The 21,136-nt window shown below is 38.6% G+C and overlaps 1 protein-coding gene and 1 pseudogene across 2 annotated transcripts in view; both read right to left on the reverse strand.

The window, feature by feature from the left end:
• The window catches only part of CDKL5 (cyclin dependent kinase like 5), a 169,154-nt gene that overhangs the window by 83,640 nt on the left and 64,378 nt on the right, over positions 1 to 21,136 (reverse strand). The gene's annotated exons all lie outside the window — the stretch shown is intronic.
• Positions 8,417 to 9,498, reverse strand: LOC145536502 (gap junction alpha-1 protein-like; annotated as a pseudogene).

The following is a 21,136-nucleotide window of genomic DNA, read 5'->3' on the forward strand; positions in this document are numbered from 1 at the left end:
TTGCCAGATCTATTTATATGGCTTCATAAGAAAGAAAACAAAAAGTGTTTCTAACAGAAATGCTGTTTAATTACATTTAATTCTGTGATAACTTTCAAAAGCCCAGAAGCACTTCTTTCAGACACAGTCTTGATTTCAAACAAATAATAACAAAGCAAAGTGAAAGTCAAAAGATGTCACACATCAAGAAGAAGTGTGAGAACTTCAGATTCAGAGTCACACCGCATGGATTTGAATTCTAGTCTAGCTCCACCAGCTACTAGCCGAGTGACTTTGGGCCAGTTTGTTAACTTCTTGGTACCTCGATTTCCTTTGTTGCAATCTGGGTCTAATGGTATCACTAACTCTTGAGACTGCTATTAGGATTAAATGAGAAGATACAAAGAAAATGCTCAGTACAGCACATAAGCTAAATGTTATTACCATTATTACCATTATCAAGTTCAAAACACTCTACTTCTCAGTTCAGTTCAGTTGCTCAGTCATGTCCAACTCTTTGCGACCCCCTGGACTGCAGGGTGCCAGGCTTCCCTGTCCATCACCCACTCCTGGAGCTTGCTCAACTCTACTCCTGGGCATTCTCAAATTACCAAAGCAAGTTTCCAGAGGAAAGTTGAGAGCAAGTAATTCGTCCCCAAGGGGCTTCTCCCAACCCTGGAGAGAACTAACAGTCCTTACTATATAAAGCCTAGACTCACAGTTGAACTGAACTTCCCATCCAATAGGTTAAAGAGCCGTCACATTCCTCTGGATTTTGGGGCTGTAGCTTCCACATAAGACAGAAGAGTGTCCAGGACTTAGAACAGTGATGGTGCTTGGAGAGACCCCTCCAGTCTGATCACTAAGCACCACAGCCTGGAGAGGTGGGGCCAGGGAAACAATGCCCACTGGAGGGCAGCTCCTGGCAAAATGTCTAATGGTAACCTGAATTAACAAGCAACGGTAACCATGGCAACGACAAAGCACTAAGGACAACGCCCCTTTCCCCATTTGCCTGGTATGTCATAAACCAAAGGAGGCTTGTATTAGTCCACGGGAAGCAAAGGAGTGCTAGTAATACCAACAAGCCAGGTGGTGAGTTAGATTTAGTTTTATTTCCAAAATAATTATATTTCTACCTGAGTGCTATGGGGCAAATTAAAATCTATTTCACAGGACTTTGAACTGTAAAAAACTGAGATCTCTGAAGGTAAAGACTAAGTCTCAATCACAGTGCCTGATACATGGTATATTTGAAGAATGAACTGATGTTCATTATCATACAATGGGTGTTTACAGAATTTTCACACACACACGGAAACTTCTAGTTGGTAAAGATGGAGTAGCCTCATTTCTCCCAGGTGCCTCCTCTTAAAACTAAAGACCCCTGTACATAATACACAAAGATACACGACAGGATGGAAAGGAGGAGGACAAGTGCCTGGAGACTTGGGGACTTAAGGAACACCTCAGCACTCGGTCTCCTGGGATTCCTCATTGTTTCCCATGTATCCTCACCAGGGTGCCAGAGAAGCCTGTGACCTGGAATCAACAAGAGTCAAATATAAAAAAGTGCCAAGAATAGCCCATTCCCGCAGCTAAAAGATCAAGAAAAGGATGAGCTAACAACGGAAAATCCTTCAGGCAATACTCACCCTGCTCAAGCAAATATGAAAGGAAAAACTGCACCACTATCCCACTGAGGTTTCAGTGGGGCTAAGTGGGTAGACACTCTTACACACACACACAAGAAAGCAGGGACCTAATCTTCCATCCCCAGCCTGGCAGAAGCAGGGAGTGCTCCATTCACCCCTTTGTGGTGCTGGTGGGTCCAGTCCCCAAGCTGATCTTCTCTCTTCCCCTAGGCAGAAGCAGGCAACAGTACTCTGGCACCCCTGCCAGAGTAGTGTCTTCAGGACGAAACAGAGATAATAAGGGGGGGTGAATTAGTGGTCCACTTTTGCTGGGATTCGCTGGTGGCTCAAATGGTAAAGCGTCTGCCTGCAATCCAGGAGACCCGGCTTTAATCCCTGGGTCAGGAAGATCCCCTGGAGAAGGAAATGGCAACCCACTCCAGTACTCTTGCCTAGAAAATTCCATGGATGGAGGAGCCTGGTGGGCTACAGTCTATGGGGTCGCAAAGAGTTGAACATGACTGAACGACTTCACTTTCACTTTCTTTGCTGGAAAGGTCTTAGCAGGGCCAAGTGAGGAGCTGAACATCTGCTCCATCCACCTGCAAGGAGGCAGTGGGAGCAAGACTTCTGCAGAGGTGGGATCAGGGAGGCCTAGCAAGAAACTGAACATACACTCCCAACCCTCACACTATCCTGCTACAGGAAGGCTACCTGCTCAACAAAAGAAATCAAAAAGGATCCAGAGCCTCATACAAATTGACCAGGATAGAATCAAAATTCACTCATCATACCAAGGACCTTTAGAGTCACAATTTGAATGAGAAGACAAGAGACTCACACCAAGATGAAATAAATGCTGGAATTATCTGACAAGGATTTTAAAGCAACTCCAATAAAACTACTTCAACAAGCAACCCCAAAATACCTGTGACACAGACAAGAAATAGCCCCAACCAAAGCCCGCTCTCTCTCAAGCTAAAAGGCCAGTAAAGGACCAGCCTACCAAGACAGAAAACTTTTAAACAATAACCACTCTACTCCAGCCAGACTTAACAGTGAAAATTGTGATTCCATTCATACCAGCAAAGGCAGAGTGGGAAGCAGGCCCAATTCTCTGCCATGGTAGTGTCAGTGGAGGCCACGTGGGGAGCAGTGACAAGGCACACTTGCCTTTCCTGCCCCTCCTAGCCAGGATGGTCAACAGTTACCATATGCAAGTAAGTGCATGCACCCCATGTGCAGTGAGGCCAAATAATACCAAAACGTTGGACTTTGGAGCAGAGAATGGTTATACTGCAGGGCCATGCATGGAGATGGGTGGGTCATGCCTTAAAAACCCTGAACTCCCGGAAAGCTTTCAGCAGAGCCCTTTTCTAGGAAAGCTGAGGGAGGGGCAAACATCTTGATGAAAATGTGTGTGTGTGTGTTAGTTGCTCAGTCGTGTCTGACTCTTTGCGACCCCATGGACTATAGCCCACCAGGCTCCTCTGTCCATGGAGTTTTCCAAAGAATACTGGAGTGGGTAGCCATTCCCTTCTCCAGGGGATCTTCACTACCCAGGGATCGAACCGGGTCTCCGGGATTGCAAGCAGATTCTTTAAGGTCTGAGCCACCAGGGAAGGGCCTTAATGAAAACATATTATATCAAAATATGGGGGATGCAGCTAAAGCAATGCTAAGAGAGAAATGTGTAGCACTAACTGCATATATTAGAGAAGAAAGGTCTAAAATCAATAACCTAAATTCTTACCTCAACACTAGAAAAAGAAAACAAACCCAAAGCAAGATGGAAGGAAATAATAAAGATAAAATTAGAAATCAATGATGTTTGAAATAAGAAAACAATTGAGGAAAAAAAATCAATGCAGTAAAATCCGTTTCCCCCCAAAATTGGTAAAGTTGATTAACTTCTACCAAGACTGATGAAGATTTTTAAAAAGAGAGAAGACAAAAATTATCAATATCAGGAATGAAATAGGGGAGATACCTATAATTCTGTAGCCATTAAAAGGATAGTAGGAAGTATCACAAACTTCACACTCATAAATTTGACAACTTAGGGAAAAAAAATGGGCCAATTCCTTGAAAATCACAAGCTACCAAAACTTAACCAAGATGAAATAAACAACAATAGATAATTATTAAATACAGTGAATTTATAATTTTAGAGTTTCCAATAAATCTTCAGGCTCTGATGGGTTCACTGAAGAATTCTACCAAACATTTAAAGACGAATCAGCATCAATTTTATATAAACTCTTCCAGAAATTAGAAGAGGAAGAAACACTTCCCAACTCATCTTATGAAGTTATTGCTATGTGGATACCAAACTCTGACAACACAAAAAATGGAAACTACTGACTGATACAGCTCATGAACTCAAAATATCAGCAAATCAAATACAGCAATATATGAAAAGAACTATGCTCCATGACCAGGTTGGATTTATTCCAGATATTCAAGACTGATTTGACATTTGAAAATAATATCAACAGGGTAAAGAACAAAAATCATATAACAGAAGAATCGGACAAAATTCAGCATCCAATCATGGCTTAAAAAAAAAAAAGAAACTCTGGCAAGCTAAGAATAGAAGGTAATTTCCTTAACTTGATAAACATCATCCACAAAACTCTACAGCTAACATATTTAATGGTGAAAGACAATGTTTCTTCCCTAAGATCCCAAAAAAGACAAGAATGTCTGCTCTAATCACTGCAACTTAACACAGTATTATAAGTTCTAATCAGAGTAATAAGCCATGAAAAAGAAATAAAAAGCAAACAGAGTGTAAACAAAGGAATGAAATGGACACTATTTACAGATGACATGATGGTCTACATATAAAATCCCAAGGAATCCACCAAAACACTCCTAGAACCATGAGTTTCGTGAGATTGTAGAATACAAGATAAACACACAAAAATTAATCACATTTCTATATACAAACTACAAAAATGTGGAGACAGAAATCAGAAGCAACATAAAATTTACAATTGCTCCAAGGAAATGAAATATAAACCTAATAAAATATCTATAGGATCTGTAACCTGAAAATCATAAAATATTAATGAAAAAAATTGAAGAAAACCTAAATAGAGAAACACACTGTACTCATGTATTATAAGATTCAACAAGATGCCAATCCTTCCCAAATGGATATATAAATTTAAAGTAATTCCTATCAAAATGCCAGAAGTGTTCTATAGATATAGGAGAGCTTATTCTAAAACAGAAATTGAAAGGCACATGACCTGGAATAGCTAAAGAAATTTTGAAAAAGCAGAATAAGGTGGGAGGAATCACTATATCTGATGGTGAAGCTTGCTACAGAGCCACATAACAGTAGTCAAGACGGCATGACACTGGCAGAAGGATAAACACTTGATCAATGGGACAGCTCAGAGAACCCAGAAATAGAGCCACACAAATATGCTCAACTGATTTTTGCCTGCAAAAGAAATTCAGTGGAGGAAGGAGAGACTGTTCAACAAGTAGTCCTATAGCAACTGGTCATCCATAGGCCAAAAAACAAAAAGCCTCAACCTACATCTAAAGCAACCTATATAAAAATTATGGGAGGGGGGTTCTGGAAGGGGAAAACATGTACACCCATGGTGGATTCATGTCCAATGTATGGTAAAACAAATACAATATTGTAAAGTTAAAAAATAGATAAATAAACTAACTTAGAGTAAAAAAAAAAAAAAGAACTCAAAACAGAGCATAGACTTAAATGTAAAATGCAAATTTATAAAATTTTAGAAGCAAACAAAAGAGAAAATCTTTAGGATGAATGACTAGACAAAGAGTTTTTAGACTTAGCACCAAAAATACAATCTACAAAAGGAAAAATTATTAAATTACTGCATCAAAATTAAAACATTCTGCTTTGTGAAAGATCTGATTAAGCAATGAAAAGACAAGCTATAAGCTAGGAAAAAAATATTTTCAAACATATCCAACATGAATTTTAATGAAGAATATATATATTTCAAAAACTCCTTAAATTCAACAGTAATAAAACATTCAACTATAAAATGGACAAATGACACAGATATTTCACTGAAGAGAATACAGAGATGTCAAACAAGCACATGAAAAGATGTTCAACATGATTAGCTATTACAAAAATGCAAATTTAAACTACAATGAGATCACCTATATACCTATTAGAATGGCTAAATAAAAAATAGTAATAATACCAAAGGTTGGTGAGCACACGGAGAATGAGATCAGTCATACACTGCTGATGGGAAGAGAAACACTCTGGAAAAAAGAGTACACCAGTAGTTTCTCACAAAACTATACACTCATTTAGCATGTAACTCAGCAATTATACTTTTCAGCATTTATTCCAGGGAAATGAAAGCTCATGTTCACAAAAAACCTGTACATGACTCTTCATAGCAGTTTTATTTGTAATAGCCAAAAACTAGAAAAAAACCTGAAGGTCCTTCAATAGGTTAATAAACCATGATATCTCCAATCTATGGAATACTACTCAGCAATAAAAAAGAACAAATTATTGGTTCACACAAAAAACCTGGATGGTTCTCAAGGGAGTCATGCCAAGTAAAAAAGGCCAATATCAAAAGGTTATATACTATATCATTCCCATTTAAATAGCATTCTTGAAATGACAAAATTATAGAGATGAACATATTAGTGGTTGCCAGGGGATAGGTAGAGGGGAAAGGAGGGATGTAGCTATGTCGGGATATAGCCGTGTCTATAAAAAGATTGCATAAGGAATCCCGGTTAAAAAAAACTGTCCTCTATCTTGACTGTGGTGGCCACACAAGTCTACACAAGTGATAAAACTACACGTACACACAAGCACACACACCACATACACACTAGTGCAAGTAAAATTGGTGAAATCTGAATACGATCCATGGATTATATCAATGTCAGTTTTCTGGTTATGATGTTCTGCTATAATTATGTAAGATACTAGTACTGGGAGAAATTAGTTGAAGGATATATGGAATCTATTATTTCTTATAATTGCATGTGAATCTATAATTATCTCAAGAGAAAAATTTAAAGAAAATCAAATCAGCAATATATGAAAATGAACGTGAAACAAGAAGAGAGGGTGGCAATGTCCAATCTGATTCCAAGGTTTCATAAGTTTTACAGTCTCCCACAGAAGCACACACCCCATTAGAACATAATAGTGATTGTTCCTCAAGAAAGGGTTTGTGAGAAGGAAATCTGAAAGACTCTTGACTGAACCAAGCGAATGGGTTTTCCAAATGAGACCATCAGAGCAAGACGCAGTCAGATGGATTGGCAAGTTTAATGTTGTCCCCATCTCTGCCTTCCCCTGGTGCCCTGTCAGGTAGGAGGAAGCTTCTGACCAAAAGTAGATCAGTTAAAAGAAAAACAAAGAAGCTACAATTTTTGCACATCTGAAAGTAGTAAGTATATGTATGATGCTGCTACATTTAACTAAAAAAGCAAATATTAAAACCTTCTCTAACACAGTCTCCACAATTTCATTTCAAATAATCTGTTCTAGCATATTCTGCTTAGATGAAGATGTACCAAGGAAGAATTCAAAAAGATCAGTGCAGCTAGAAGCTCTCAAAGAAAGCAGTCATGCAGATTGCTCTCTTAACACTTTATTGAACAAAGAACACTCTGTAGAACATATGATGGGCTAGGTCTACACCGCGTGCAGTAAAGCTGAACATGACAATAGTTCAATGTGAAGTGTTAAACAAAATCAGGGTTTTTCATTGTACAAAACTTCTTGTGTAGCTGTCATGCAAGAGTAATGCATTAAATTCAGCATTTTCACCAATCATCTATCAGTTCAGTTCAGTTGCTCAGTCGTGTCCAACTCTTTGCGACTCATGGACTGCAGCATTTCTGTGGTATATATTTCAAACAAATTAGTTACACTGAAAATACTTAAACATCTTTCAACCTCTCTTGGATGCCAAATAAAATCTTAGTACAAATATCAAAAATGCTGGTCACCCAAAAAGACAGACTGCCAAACTCAAAAGAACATAAGTTCCAAAATACTGTTTATTAAGTTGGACGAAGGCAAGAACTATCAGTTATTGCAAAATTCATGTCAGAACACTTAATAGTCCAGCTGTAGCATTTACGTTTCTCACATTAATGAGTGCTGTTTACAGTATTAAAATTCTATCATTCAAGCATCAATGATTACATTTCAGAAAAAGGAAATCATTTGTGACATCTTTCTACAAAAGAGAAAACATTATAACGAACAGAACTAGTATCTATAATAGGATACACTGCAGGTTGGGGGTAGTTAAGGAAAAACAGTGCTTTACATTTACGGTAGAAATTATGTAATGTAAATATCATTTTGACCCTTACCAAAAAAATCCACGAGAAGAGCTCAAATTTGAACCCTGTGTGCATTATTTTAAGATCTATGTTCATGAGTTTATACTGCATCTGTTTATACCAATACGTGGCAAATATCTATCAGTTTCACATACACTAAACCATTCTAGGGGAATATGGGGAGAAAAAGGCCTTACTTATGCATCACCTAGTACAACTTTTACTTATAAAAATGCAAGTTCTTTGAGTCAATGACTTTAAATACCAACATGTACCTCTGTTAATTCCCCTCTCTCCATCCTCCTATCCCCAACATCTCGAAAGAACTAGTCTAATGCTTTTGTATCTGCTAAGCTTTGTCAATGAGGTCGTTGAGTACCACCTCCACTGAAACAAAAGTACACTGTCTATTGCACCTTCCTTTTCTTTAACAAGTGAGCAGAACTGTAATGCTTTCAACCACCTGTCTAGATCTCTAGGTAATTTATACTGTTGCTGGCATGTCTGCTAGCTCTGCAAAACGGCTGCTTGTCTACAATGGCCAGTGTCCAGTAGCTAGATATTTTTTGGAGTTATGCTTGTTACCAGGGAAATCAGAAGTTTATGTATGTTAGAGACAGTGCTTCCTGCCTGTCCCATTCAAACTTGCTATGCACTGTAATTAGCAAGGTTTTGCTCACTTCCTTGTTTGCTGTAACTGTGGCAGAAAGAACTGTTTCTGTCTCTGGGAACAGTTCGTGCCTGTGAGGAAACATGGTGGAAAGAGGAACAGTTGATGAGGAGAGCCAGTGGAGGGGCTTGGCAGACTAGATGAAAGGCTCACTCTCTGGATCCTTCACATGGTCTTCAATGCTCTTGAGTAAGACAGAGAAAATATCAATGATATTCAAGGCAAGAGATATCAAGGAAACCAGCAGCATGAAGTAGATGAAGATGTTTTTCTCTGTGGGGCGAAAGAGGAAGCAATCCACCTGATGCGGCAGGGGTCTCGTTTGCAAGTGTAAACCATATTCAGGCTGAATCCCTAGATGTACCACTGGATCAGCAGGAAATCCACCTCAAAGACAGACTTGAAGAAGATGCAGATGCTATAGGTTCACAGCAAGCCTCCACTCCCGCCATTTTCACCTTGCTGTGTTCTTTAAGGCCATACTTGAACTTCCTGATTTCAATTTCCTCTAAGGGCATCTCTACAATGGTACCATTGGTTTGGGCAACTCTGAGTTCCTCCTCTTTCTTATTCAACTTGTCCTCCTTTTGCATCACATAGGATACGTGGACTAGGTACAAGAGTGTGGGGACAGATGCAAATATGATATGCAGGACTCAGAAGTGCATGTAAGAGATTGAGAAGGCCTTATCATAGCCGACGTTTTCACAACCAGGTTGCCCAACGTTACAACTAAAGGCAAACTACTCATCATGTCAGGCTGACTCAACTGCTGTTCCCAGTAGGAGGATTCAGAAAATGCAAAGGACTGAGAGCCATAACTTCCCTCTAGCTGTGAACCCTGTCAAAGAGTTGGCCTATAGCACTCTAGTAACTCATGCTGCCTGTTTGCTGTTCTTTCCCTTAAAAGCCAAGTAGGTATGCCAAGTGACTGCACTCCTTAGAGGATGAAGTAAAATGAAAAAGCACTCAGAACTGTCTAAAGCTTACAAGTCTGCTACTCTTTGGTACCTTCCTCATTCTTTCCCCTAACGAAAGGCAATTGCTGATACCTGATAAAAGCTGATGTGGATTCCTTTTCCATACATGGTGAGTAAATAGTCTTAAATAAGAATGTACATATATCAATAATGTGACAAGTTACATAAACAGGGGAACAAAATAGACACATTAAAATATCTCCAATTTCAGAATAAGGCAATCTTCAAAGATTAAAACTCAAACACAAAAACTGAATTAAAAATTTAGATGCATATATTGACTGATTCATTTTCAGACGTATCAGGCCATCATCTCCAGATAATGATATTCATCCCAGCATTATTTATGGAGTGGCTAGCAAGTGTCACGTATAGTAATGGGCACTGCTTCCTACTATGAGTCCTTAAGAGCTCACAATCAACTAGGGGGAACAGATCAGCAAAAGCACAGTATTTTATTGATTATCACAATAACTGACGGTAAGATAATCATTATTTTATTTATAGTTAATTGACTGCTAAGATAAATCATTATTTTATTTACCATTCAGAAAGCAATCAGGGCATCCAAGGTAAGATGTGCCCCAATTTCAGAACTGTGGGGGGGAAATGTAGACTTAGAATCAATGAGAAAGGTTCAGTAAATGAATATACAAGTGCACATTTAAGTGTCAAGAGGAAACAAATAGGCACTGACAGAGATTAGCACAACGAAATCCAGATCAAAATGTATACAGTCAGCCAAGCAAAGACTGGAAAAACTGCTGCATGTGAAGCAGCAGCATGGGCAAAAATTTGAAGAGGGAAGGACTCACGGTACTCAAGGAGCTCAAAGGCAGGAAGTATGGTTATCAGAGAGCAGGCAGAGGTAGCAGAATATGACAAAGGAGGCTACCTCAGACATCAGCAGAGAATCCCAGAGGCAGAAAGTCAAATTACACTGTGAGGCTGGGGCAAGATTGAGGCCATCAGAGAAAGTAGTAATGGCAGTTGGGGGAGCTCTAGGGGACGGTGGGAGAGTTGAGGGAGGAAACAAGGGTTCCGGGTAATGGATGACCAGTGAATTTTGGTGGTGACAGAAAGGAATCATGGGTCTGATCCTGAGAGTCTCTGGAGAGGGAAAGGCAACCTGTACCGGTGCTGTGGTCCTGAATGCTGTGGTCCATAAAGGGACATTTTACAAGGACAGCTGCCATTCCAGTCAGCAGGGAGTAGACGAGCAAGATCAGAACCAAAAAGAGGAGCTGCTACTCTCGCCTTACCTTGGAACTGAAGTCAGGTCTCTGCCATCAGGGGCCTCAATTTATCTGCTGAATGTGGACCATTATCTTCCTTTCAATTGTTAGCACATGGAAGTTTTTTTGTAAAGACTACAATACTGGCACACTGTGTTCATTCTTCCTGGTTTCTTCTAAGATAGTGTTTTAATATATCAAGAGCTTTTAAAAAAATTTCAGGAGAAGCAATTCTGATACCACCCACCAAAGTGCTAAGAGAAGGTGGAACCTGGATGGGGCGCAACATACACCTGCCGAGCCACTACTGAAGACCTTCTATTCTTTCTCCACTTCCTCCTGACAGTTCTCTTTCTTTATAAGTAATGTCTCTGAGGAAAAAGCATAAGGGAGAACTTTCAGCCTCTAATTCAGAACATGCTAAACAAACCGATCTTACCTTAAAATGGAGGACCACAGCTAACTGATTATCACATATCAAAAATAATTATCTTCAACCAAATTATTTCAATACAGCACTGCCTCATCATTTTTAAAACAAACTTTATTTTTGGGCTCCAAAATCACCGCAGATGGTGACTGCAGCCATGAAATTAAAAGACGCTTACTCCTTGGAAGGAAAGTTATGACCAACCTAGATAGCATATTAAAAAGCAGAGACATTACTTTGCCAACAAAGTTCTATCTAGTCAAGGCTGTGGTTTTTCCAGTGGTCATGTATGGATGTGAGAGTTGGACTATAACGAAAGCTGAGCGCCAAAGAATTGATACTTTTGAACTGTGGTGTTGGAGAAGACTCTTGAGAGTCCCTTGGACTGCAAGGAGATCCAACCAGTCCATCCTAAAGGAGATCCATCCTGAGTGTTCATTGGCAGGACTGATGCTGAAGCTGAAACTCCAATACTTTGGCCACCTGATGTGAAGATTTGACTCATTTGAAAATACCCTGATGCTGGCAAAGATTGAAGGCGGGAGAAGGGGATGACAGAGGATGAGATGGTTGGATGGCATCACCTACTCAATGGACATGAGTTTGGGCAAGCTCCGGGAGTTGGTGATGGACAGGGAGGCCTGGCATGCTTCAGTCCATGGGGGTCACAAAAAGTCAGACACGACTGAAGGACTGAACTGAACTAAACTTATTTAGTATATTAACATAACATTCATAATATTTATATTTTAATTCTCCCTATTTAAAAAATTAAATAATTAAAACATTATTCCCAAAGGTAAATGTTCATTTCAAACAATTAGGAAAATTAAAATAGGAAAATATTTCTTAAAGTAAACATAATATGAATCCGCCAACTAATGAGCAATCTTAAGTACCATGCAGCTTACTTGTTTCTTGGTTTAACGGCTGTTACTCAGAGTAGATTCAGTGAGAAAAATAAAACTTAAAATGAAACCTAAGAAGGGGTGCAAGGTTAATGCATTTTACAATGTCAACCACTCAAAGCTGGTTACAACTGTTCTCCAAGGATAAGAACTGAAGCCTCCCAAAATGTAATTTTTTTAGCAAGTAATCAAACTATAAGGTTTAAAAGCACACCCAGTGCTTTCTCAGTTGCTTAAATAATACATTTTAGCCAAACTGTCCTCTATCAGGCAGACTCTGGAAGTAATCCTATTAAGCTAAAATCAACAAGATGTATAGTTCATAATTAATACATTCTTCAAGGTTAATTGAAAATAGACCATTCACAGCATAAAAGTTGGTCATTTATTCTCATAAGTTTTTCAAATTTAACCAATGCTTGGTCCCAAAGATTTCAAAATGCTTTTAAATACTGAGTTACTTCTTCAAAAACAAGTGGGGTAAAGAAACAACAAATGAAGGTTAAAGAAATAATCCCTGAAACCACTTTAGCATGGTTTATAGAAGGTATCTGATAAAAAACAGTGCTGGGGTGGGGGTGGGTGCAGAAAATAAAAAATTCTAGTTAATTTAGGATGAAGTTATTGGGAATTTTCTAGAACAACGTGAAGTTCTGAATTTTTCCAAATCTTTGGCTCTGAAAAAGTTCTTACTAAGCACTTCTAAAATACACAGATCGGAGATTCAAAGGGATGAAAATAACTGAGAATGAGTCATGTAGCCAAGCTAATGGCTCACACGGAAGTTAAAAGCCTCTTGTTGAACATTATTTTAAAACTGGACAAGGTGTTTCCAATTTGAAAATACAAATATAAAACTTTAGGTTTTAGCACCAGTACATAAAGTGCTTGGGTATTGTCATACCTATCCTTACAACAAGAAAAATCAAAAAAAAAAAAAAAAAAAAATCCAAATAAACTGCCAATCAACAACTTTTACTAGACTCATCACAGAACTGAGGACACAGGGCAAACTAAACTACTGAAATCTGGAGAGACAGGCAAATGCAGAGAAACATATCCAAGATCAGCTTACCTGGAGCAGAAGGTGTTAGAGTAATACACTAGTAAGAAAAAGTAATACACTAGTAAGAAAATTTAAATTGTAATTCTGACAAAAGATTATGCATAAGAACTCTTGGAGGCCCAATCTTAGGAAAGCCTCTATATTCTAATGGCTTTACTTCCAGGAACCTTACCAAGTACTAAGTGTGAAAATCCAACAACAATCTCCAGCCCTTTTGGGTAAGAGGAAGAGAGAAGTAACCATTTTGAAATGCACCCATGGGAAAGGTAACAGTTTTGAAATAAGCCCAGAAGGTTCTCCTTAACAAAGGCCAACAATCCAAGGGAAAATTTACCCAAGCCTTTTATACTGTCCTGGGAGAGGGGGAATTAGACAACTACAGACTCCTCTAGCCTCAGTTCAATACAGTTGCTCAGTCCGACTCTTTGTGACCCCATGAGCTGCAGCACCCCAGGCCTCCCTGTCCATCACCAACTCCCCGAGTTCACCCAAACTCATGTCCATCGAGTCGGTGATGCCATCCGACCATCTCATCCTCTGTCGTCCCCTTCTCCTGCCCTCAATCTTTCCCAGCATTAGGGTCTTTTCCAATGAGTCAGCTCTTTGCATCAGGTGGCCAAAGTATTGGAGTTTCAGCTTCAACATCAGTCCTTCCAATGAACACCCAGGACAGATCTCCTTTAGGATGGACTGGTCGGATCTCCTTGCAGTCCAAGGAACTCTCAAGAGTCTTCTCCAACACCACAGTTCAAAAGCATCAATTCTTCGGCGCTCAGCTTTCTTTATAGTCCAACTCTCACATCCATACTTGACCACTGGAAAAACCATAGCCTTGACTGGACGGACCTTTGATGAAAAAGTAATGTCTCTGCTTTTTAATATGCTATCTAGGTTGGTCATAACTTTCCTTCCAAGGAGTAAGCGTCTTTTAATTTCATGGCTGCAGTCACCATCTGCGGTGATTTTGGAGCCCAGAAAAATAAAGTCAGCCACTGTTGCCACTGTTTCCCCATCTATCTGCCATGAAGTGATGGGACCAGATGCCATGATCTTAGTTTTGTGAACGTTGAGCTTTAAGTCAACTTTTTCACTCTCCTCTTTCACTTTCATCAAGAGGCTCTTTACTTCTTCTTCACTTTCTGCCATAAGGGTGGTGTCATCTGCATATCTGAGGTTATTGATATTGCTCCCAGCAATCTTGATTCCAGCTTGTGTTTCTTCCAGCCCAGCGTTTCTCATGATGCGCTCTGCATATAAGTTAAATAAGCAGGCTGACAATATACAGCCTTGACGTACTCCTTTCCCGACTTGGAACCAGTCTGTTGTTCCATGTCCAGTTCTAACTGTTGCTTCCTGACCTCCATACAGGTTTCTCAAGAGGCAGGTCAGGTAGTCTGGTATTCCCACCTCTTCCAGAATTTTCCACAGTTTATTGTGATCCACACAGGCAAAGGCTTTGGCATAGTCAATAAAGCAGAAATAGATGTTTTTTGGAACTTTCTTGCTTTTTCGATGATCCAGTGGATGTTGGCAATTTATCTATGGTTCCTCTGCCTTTTCTAAAACCAGCTTGAACATCTGGAAGTTCACGGTTCACATATTGCTGAAGCCTGGCTTGGAGAATTTTGAGCATTATTTTACTAGCATGTGAGATGAGTGCAATTGTGCAGTAGTTTGAGCATTCTTTGGCATTGCCTTTCTTTGGGATTGGAATGAAAACTGACCTTTTCCAGTCCTGCGGCCACTGCTGAGTTTTCCAGATTTGCTGGCATATCGAGTGCAGCACTTTCACAGCATCATCTTTCAGGATTTGAAATAGCTCAACTGGAATTCCATCACCTGCACTAGCTTTGTTCGTAGTGATGCTTTCTAAGGCCCACTTGACTTCACATTCCAGGATGTCTGGCTCTAGGTGAGTGATCACACCATCGTGATTATCTGGGTCGTGAAGATCTTTTTTGTACAGTTCTTCTGTGTATTCTTGCCACCTCTTCTTAATATCTTCTGCTTCTGTTAGGTCCATACCATCTATATGTCAATTAAAAAATATAAGGGCCTATGTGGTTTAATTCCTGGCTCAAGCACCTACTAACTTGTATGGCTTTTAGGGAATTAACCTATTTGAGCATCAGTTTCCTCCATTTTAAAGGAAGGTAATTCTTTCTAACTTTTATAGCTGTTATGAGGATCTAAAGAGTAATGAAAATAAAACACCAAGCCCAGCACAATGCCTGGAAGTTAAGAGATACTTGAAACAGATTATTACTATTGCTTCTTCTCATTTATGGTCACTTGAATTAATCAATATTAGGAAGTTATCTGAAGTTTCTTTGCCTCTACTTGAATTAATCAATATTAGGAAGTTATCTGAAGTTTCTTTGCCTCTAAAGAATTTTCCTCTTCATATTTGTGAGAATGTCCTTCTCATGAACTCAAGTTACCTTTCATAGTCTCTGTGAAGACTGTTTTCTTCTTTGTATTCACCTCTGAATGAAAAGACAGCTATTGAGGCCAGTGATGAAACACAGTCAGAGTGACTACATTGCATGTCTCTCTGTATGCCCAGTTCCTAGAAAGTCCAATTCTCCATTCTGATACTTGACTGTGAAAGAGGTAACCAATATAAAACTTCCTACTTAACCAGCCAAAAGATTTACTCAAGCTCAGCTCAAGGGAAAAATAATTTTCAGTGGAAGTTCCCCACTATTAATTCTATTCCTCAGACTCCAAGAGCACCAAGGGCAAAGAGAGACAAACAGAAACTGAGATTGTTGGTCTACCGAGGCCACTGTTCTGCTTCCACTGTGTACTCCTAGTTAGGGCTTGCTCAGCATGAGAGTTAGCAAACTTCTGTTCAGGGAGGGTCACAAAATAAATACACTATTTTAGACTTTGTATGTCATACGATCTCTGTTGAAACTACTGTCATTTTAGTGCAAAAGCATCCATAGAAAAAAACGTAAGTGAATGAGCGTGGCTAGGTTCCATAAAATAAGTGGTGGCCCGATTTGGCCCACAGGCACTCAATAGATTTTTCCTAAAAAGATATTTGGTTGAATTTTACTTTACAATACCATGCCTCAAACACAGTGCTTTAAGTAGAAGTAGAAAGGTTTTTTTTTTTTTTAATTAAAATATTTTAACATAGGGAACAACTTTTTTTTTTTTAACCTTTAAATTAAGAAATAGTAAAGCTCAAAAGCACTGTAGAATATGAACTATAGCTTCTTATATTCAGGGTTGGATTATTTTTATATAAAAATAGATCCCCATGCACTACTTTCGAGTTGCTGATTTCAACAACTCATCAAGAGTTATGATGGACTATTTAAAAGTATCCACTATATGGGCATTTGTTGATCAGCTACTTTTCTTATACTGCCAATGTCTATATATATTTTGGGCTTGTGTAGAAAAACGACTGACACTCATTTTTTGGTCCCTAAATTTTTAAAGTCACATTAAAGAACCAGTTAAATCCCTTAAGCATAGAAATTTATCAAACACTAATGAAATTACTCATCTTAAGAAGGTATGGAAAGAATGTTCTCTTACAGAAGGGAATAATTATGCTTTTATGACTGGCAGAAAAGCAAACTCTAAAGTCCACCTTGTGCTCCAACCAACTCATCCTCTAGACTGGGGGGCTGTGGATGGGAGGAGGGATGAGCATTTAGGAACTGAGTCACTATAAGAAGGATGAATGAGGTAAAGTCTTCTGTGTAGACAATGCATGCAGAGCTAGTAGTGGGGCTAGTTCCAATATGACCATTCTCTTATCTCATTTACTAAAAGCAAACAAAAGCAAAATCCAAATTACGATGAAAAGGATAAATGCAACCAGGAAACCTAAAAAGCCCTCGATTCTTTTGTTTCCCTAAAGTCAGACTCATCTGGAAATTGACAGGAGTCATTATTTGTTCTACTAAAAGTAAGACAACAGAAACATGGGTAATTTTTCCTTTATCAACAGACTAGCAGAATTGAAAATACAAAATATTATAGTACAAAGAAGTACAGTTTTGATGACACTTTTGTCCTGTTCCAGAGACTGCTCTACAATTAACTGGATCAGCAACAAAAACCCTGTCAAGAAAGGAAACCACACAGAAGTATCTGTTCTACATGAGTGCCTTTGTAAGAAGAGGCAGATGTTTTCCCCCATTACTGATTCCTACTATCTTTGTTCCTGACCTGAAGTCCACTTCAACGCTGACATCTCATCAATCTTCATGCTGCTAAGTCGCTTCAGTCGTGTCCGACTCTGTGCGACCCCATAGACAGCAGCCCACCAGGCTCCGCCGTCCCTGGGATTCTCCAGGCAAGAATACTGGAGTGGGTTGCCATTTCCTTCTCCAGTGCATGAAAGGGAAAAGTGAAAGTTAAGTCGCTCGGTCATGTGCGACTCTTAGCGACCCCATGGACTGCAGCCTACCAGGCTTCTCTGTCCGTGGGATTCTCCAGGCAAGAGTACTGGAGTGGGGTGCCATTGCCTTCTCCGATCAATCTTCATAACCTGCAGTAAATTCACATCATTTCAGAGTGTAATTATTTTAAAAAATTATGATAAAATAATCAATTAATACTGAAGTATTTCCAGCTGCTGATAATCTTTATGAAAAACCCCAAGTCTCTCTATAATCTTCTTCAAATGCTAGAAATTTTGCACACAAAAGCAAGAACCCACATGTTACTTTTATTTAAGTAAGGAGGAATAAAATGACAAAGTAATTAACATAATTAATCCCATATATTCTGTTTCTCATGGTTGACTAAAAATTAAAGAAAAACATTTCCTTTATTTAATGTGGGGAAAAAACCTGAAAAAAGTTTATTTTGTTCTAGTAGAGAATAACTATGGTTTTAGATGGCAACTATAATTTGTTAAATTGATAATGGTTCATTGACTTTTCCTCAAGCATCTTCTTAAAACAGTTTGATTTTTTAAAAAATGTAACCAAATCATCACTCAGTTTTTTGGTAGAAAAACAAAATTAATGTGAAAAAGAAAAATGGAATCACTGATTCAAAAATACATATTGCTTGCTAAAAATCAAGGCTTATAACAAAAGCTAAATTTATGACTATTAAGCAATAACAAATATCCAAAGAATGCCTTTTAGTAGGGGAAATATGGATATTCCTGACTAGAAAATATTTAATCAAATCTATTCTTCCTACTACTCTCATTCTCAATTTCTGAACTCTCACAAGAGAAGAATGACGCATTCCAGATCTTCTCTATCTACTCTCTCCTTAACCTCTTGCTATTTGGCATTAATGTATCATTTGACTTACAGAAGTCATTAATAAATGGCATTGTTAAATGAAATGGATTTTCTCACTCCTCAATCCTTATCATCATGGATGTTTTTATGAGACTTTTATACTATTAGTGAAAGCCACTTAAAAAAAAATCTTTTCTCCTTGCTTGCAAGAAGTCTGGTCCTTCTCCTTTCAGTAAGATCATTTAAACACGTCTTTCACTCTGCCCTGCTCTCCCTCTTGGAAGGTTCATATCATTTCAGTTTCATCCCAGGCACAAGGAAGCTATTTCTGGAGTCAGATCAAACCCTGGTTTTGCCACTTATTAGCTGCATAATCTTGGCTCTATTACACAGCCTCTCTCTGACTCAGTTTTCTCATTTATAAGGTAGGGATAGAGAGAGGGGGTTGTGGGGATTAAATGTAAAACATCAAATAGATTGCCTACCTACCACATATGGTAGATGCTCAATATGTGGTATTTACTAATATCAGATTTGGTACTCTGCTGACATTTTATTCTTTATTATAAAAGCCAAACTCATCTTTCCCTTCAAACTTATACACCCTTTCTAAGTTTTCCAGTCAGGTAAAATGATACCAATGCTTTTCCAGTTAACCACCAATCCTTGGGATCACCTTTAATCCCTCCACATAGACCGACTACTCTGCAAAAGCTCTCTTCAGTGTCTTTCCTTTTTGGTTCCCTGGTGGCTCAGATGGTAAAGCGTCTACTTGCAGTGCGGGAGACCCAGGTTCAATCCCTGGGTCGGGAAGATCCCCTGGAGAAGGAAATGGCAACCGACTCCAGTACCCCTTGCCTAGAAAATTCCATGGATGGAGGAGCCTGGCGGGCCACAGTCCATGGGGTCGCAAAGAGTCGGACACAGCTGAGCGACTTCACTTTCACTTTCTCTAATTTAAGTCAAGTTTATCATTTAATACTTACAGGCTGTACCCCAATACTGGATTATTCTTAGCTTTTATAATTAGTTATTCAAGAGCATATACACCTACTATTTCAAAACAAACAAAAACTTCTCTCATAAGCCATAGGAAATGAACTACATCAATCAGCACTTCTGTGTCCTAGACTCGATTAGCATCAATCTCCAGCTCTCTCTATCCTCTCTCTTGCCTCAAGTTCTAATCACATCTCCCTATTTCAACTCCATTCCATTCTCCCCACTTTGTTATGAAGCTGACCTCTTGGGGCTTCTGTGAAGAAAAGTGTGCTCTAAAACATACCCCCCCTTTCTTGGGCACTTCAAAGCAGACACACAAATAAAAAGAAAATAAGCAACATACATTTGTAGGGTAAAGGTCCAAGTCAGAACTTTTTCCAAATGCAAGTAAAATAAAAAATCCCCATAAACAGCTTAACAGTCATTGCTAAGAGTGTTCATATAAACATAACAGAAGCTGTCAAAAACAGAGTACAATTACATTTTTCTTTTTTAATTGGGTAGCATTTATTTCAGTAAATTAAGAACTGATCTTTGGCCTGGAAAAGTCCAATATCATATTATGTTCACAAAAGACAAGATATATCTGTTTATAATATAAACATGACCTCTAAATTTCTTGCAACAGAACACAGATTAAAACAGTGACTTTCTTTCATACTTGTTGAAATACACCATACACTAGAAATCATTTAACTATACATACAACCATAGCCAAGCTTATCAAAAAGAGATCCAATTTATGCCCAAGCAATCACACATACCTGTCTGTGTAAGTCATCACCACCAACTTGATTTATACATTTTTTAAGCATTTTATTAAAAATTTCGAAAGTATGGAAAATACATGGGCATTATTACTTTACACATAGTAGGCACCAAAGAGAGGTTTATATCCTTTCTTTTTTTAAACTATACTGTGAGATTTCATAGATATCCATTTGTTTTATCAGAAAGGGTAAATCTTATCGGAAGCATCAAATCTTCTATTTTTGGATAGCCAGGGAAAGATTTGAAGGACTGATTCTAGCTGAAAAAAGGGTATACTATAACAAGTCTAATGATGAAACAACTGCAAATTCTAGAAAAAATTTTATATTACTCTGAGATAGACACTAATTTATGCTTCAAATTTATGCTTCCATCCAGTGGTATCTCTTTTGGTGCATGAAAGGAAAAAACAACAATACTCAGAAAACTGGTCTGTGAGTCCCTCATTTAGTGAAGGGCAGTAAAAAGAGGTATTTTTTTTTTTAAGATGCAATCTCACATGTGTGTTTTTTAAAAATATATGCATTCTTCTAACTCTTCAGATAGACCATAAGACATACAAGGGCAAGAAAACTATGGTTTATTCATCCTTAGAACTCAATATGCCCTGCACATTGACACAGGAATCAGAGTTCACGTTTAGAGGTGGTTTCCCAAGAGCAGTGACACTAGTTCTCATCCAGTCTCACTCTGAGCCCATCTTGCCAGCACTAATAGTGTGCATATGAGAACCAGGTACAGTTAACAAGCATGTCTTAACAAATGAGTAAACTAGATGAAAGTATAGGGAGAAAGGTCACAGGAAGAAGTGTAACAACTGAGAGAAAATACTGTTGGAAGATGTGCCGTTATGTAACAGAAATCCCTGGGTTTTAAAATTCAAGGAGTAAGACTAAG

Source organism: Giraffa tippelskirchi, chromosome X, assembly GCF_054371585.1.
Source record: "Giraffa tippelskirchi isolate mGirTip1 chromosome X, T2T-mGirTip1v1.2.pri, whole genome shotgun sequence".
Taxonomy (NCBI): domain Eukaryota; kingdom Metazoa; phylum Chordata; class Mammalia; order Artiodactyla; family Giraffidae; genus Giraffa; species Giraffa tippelskirchi.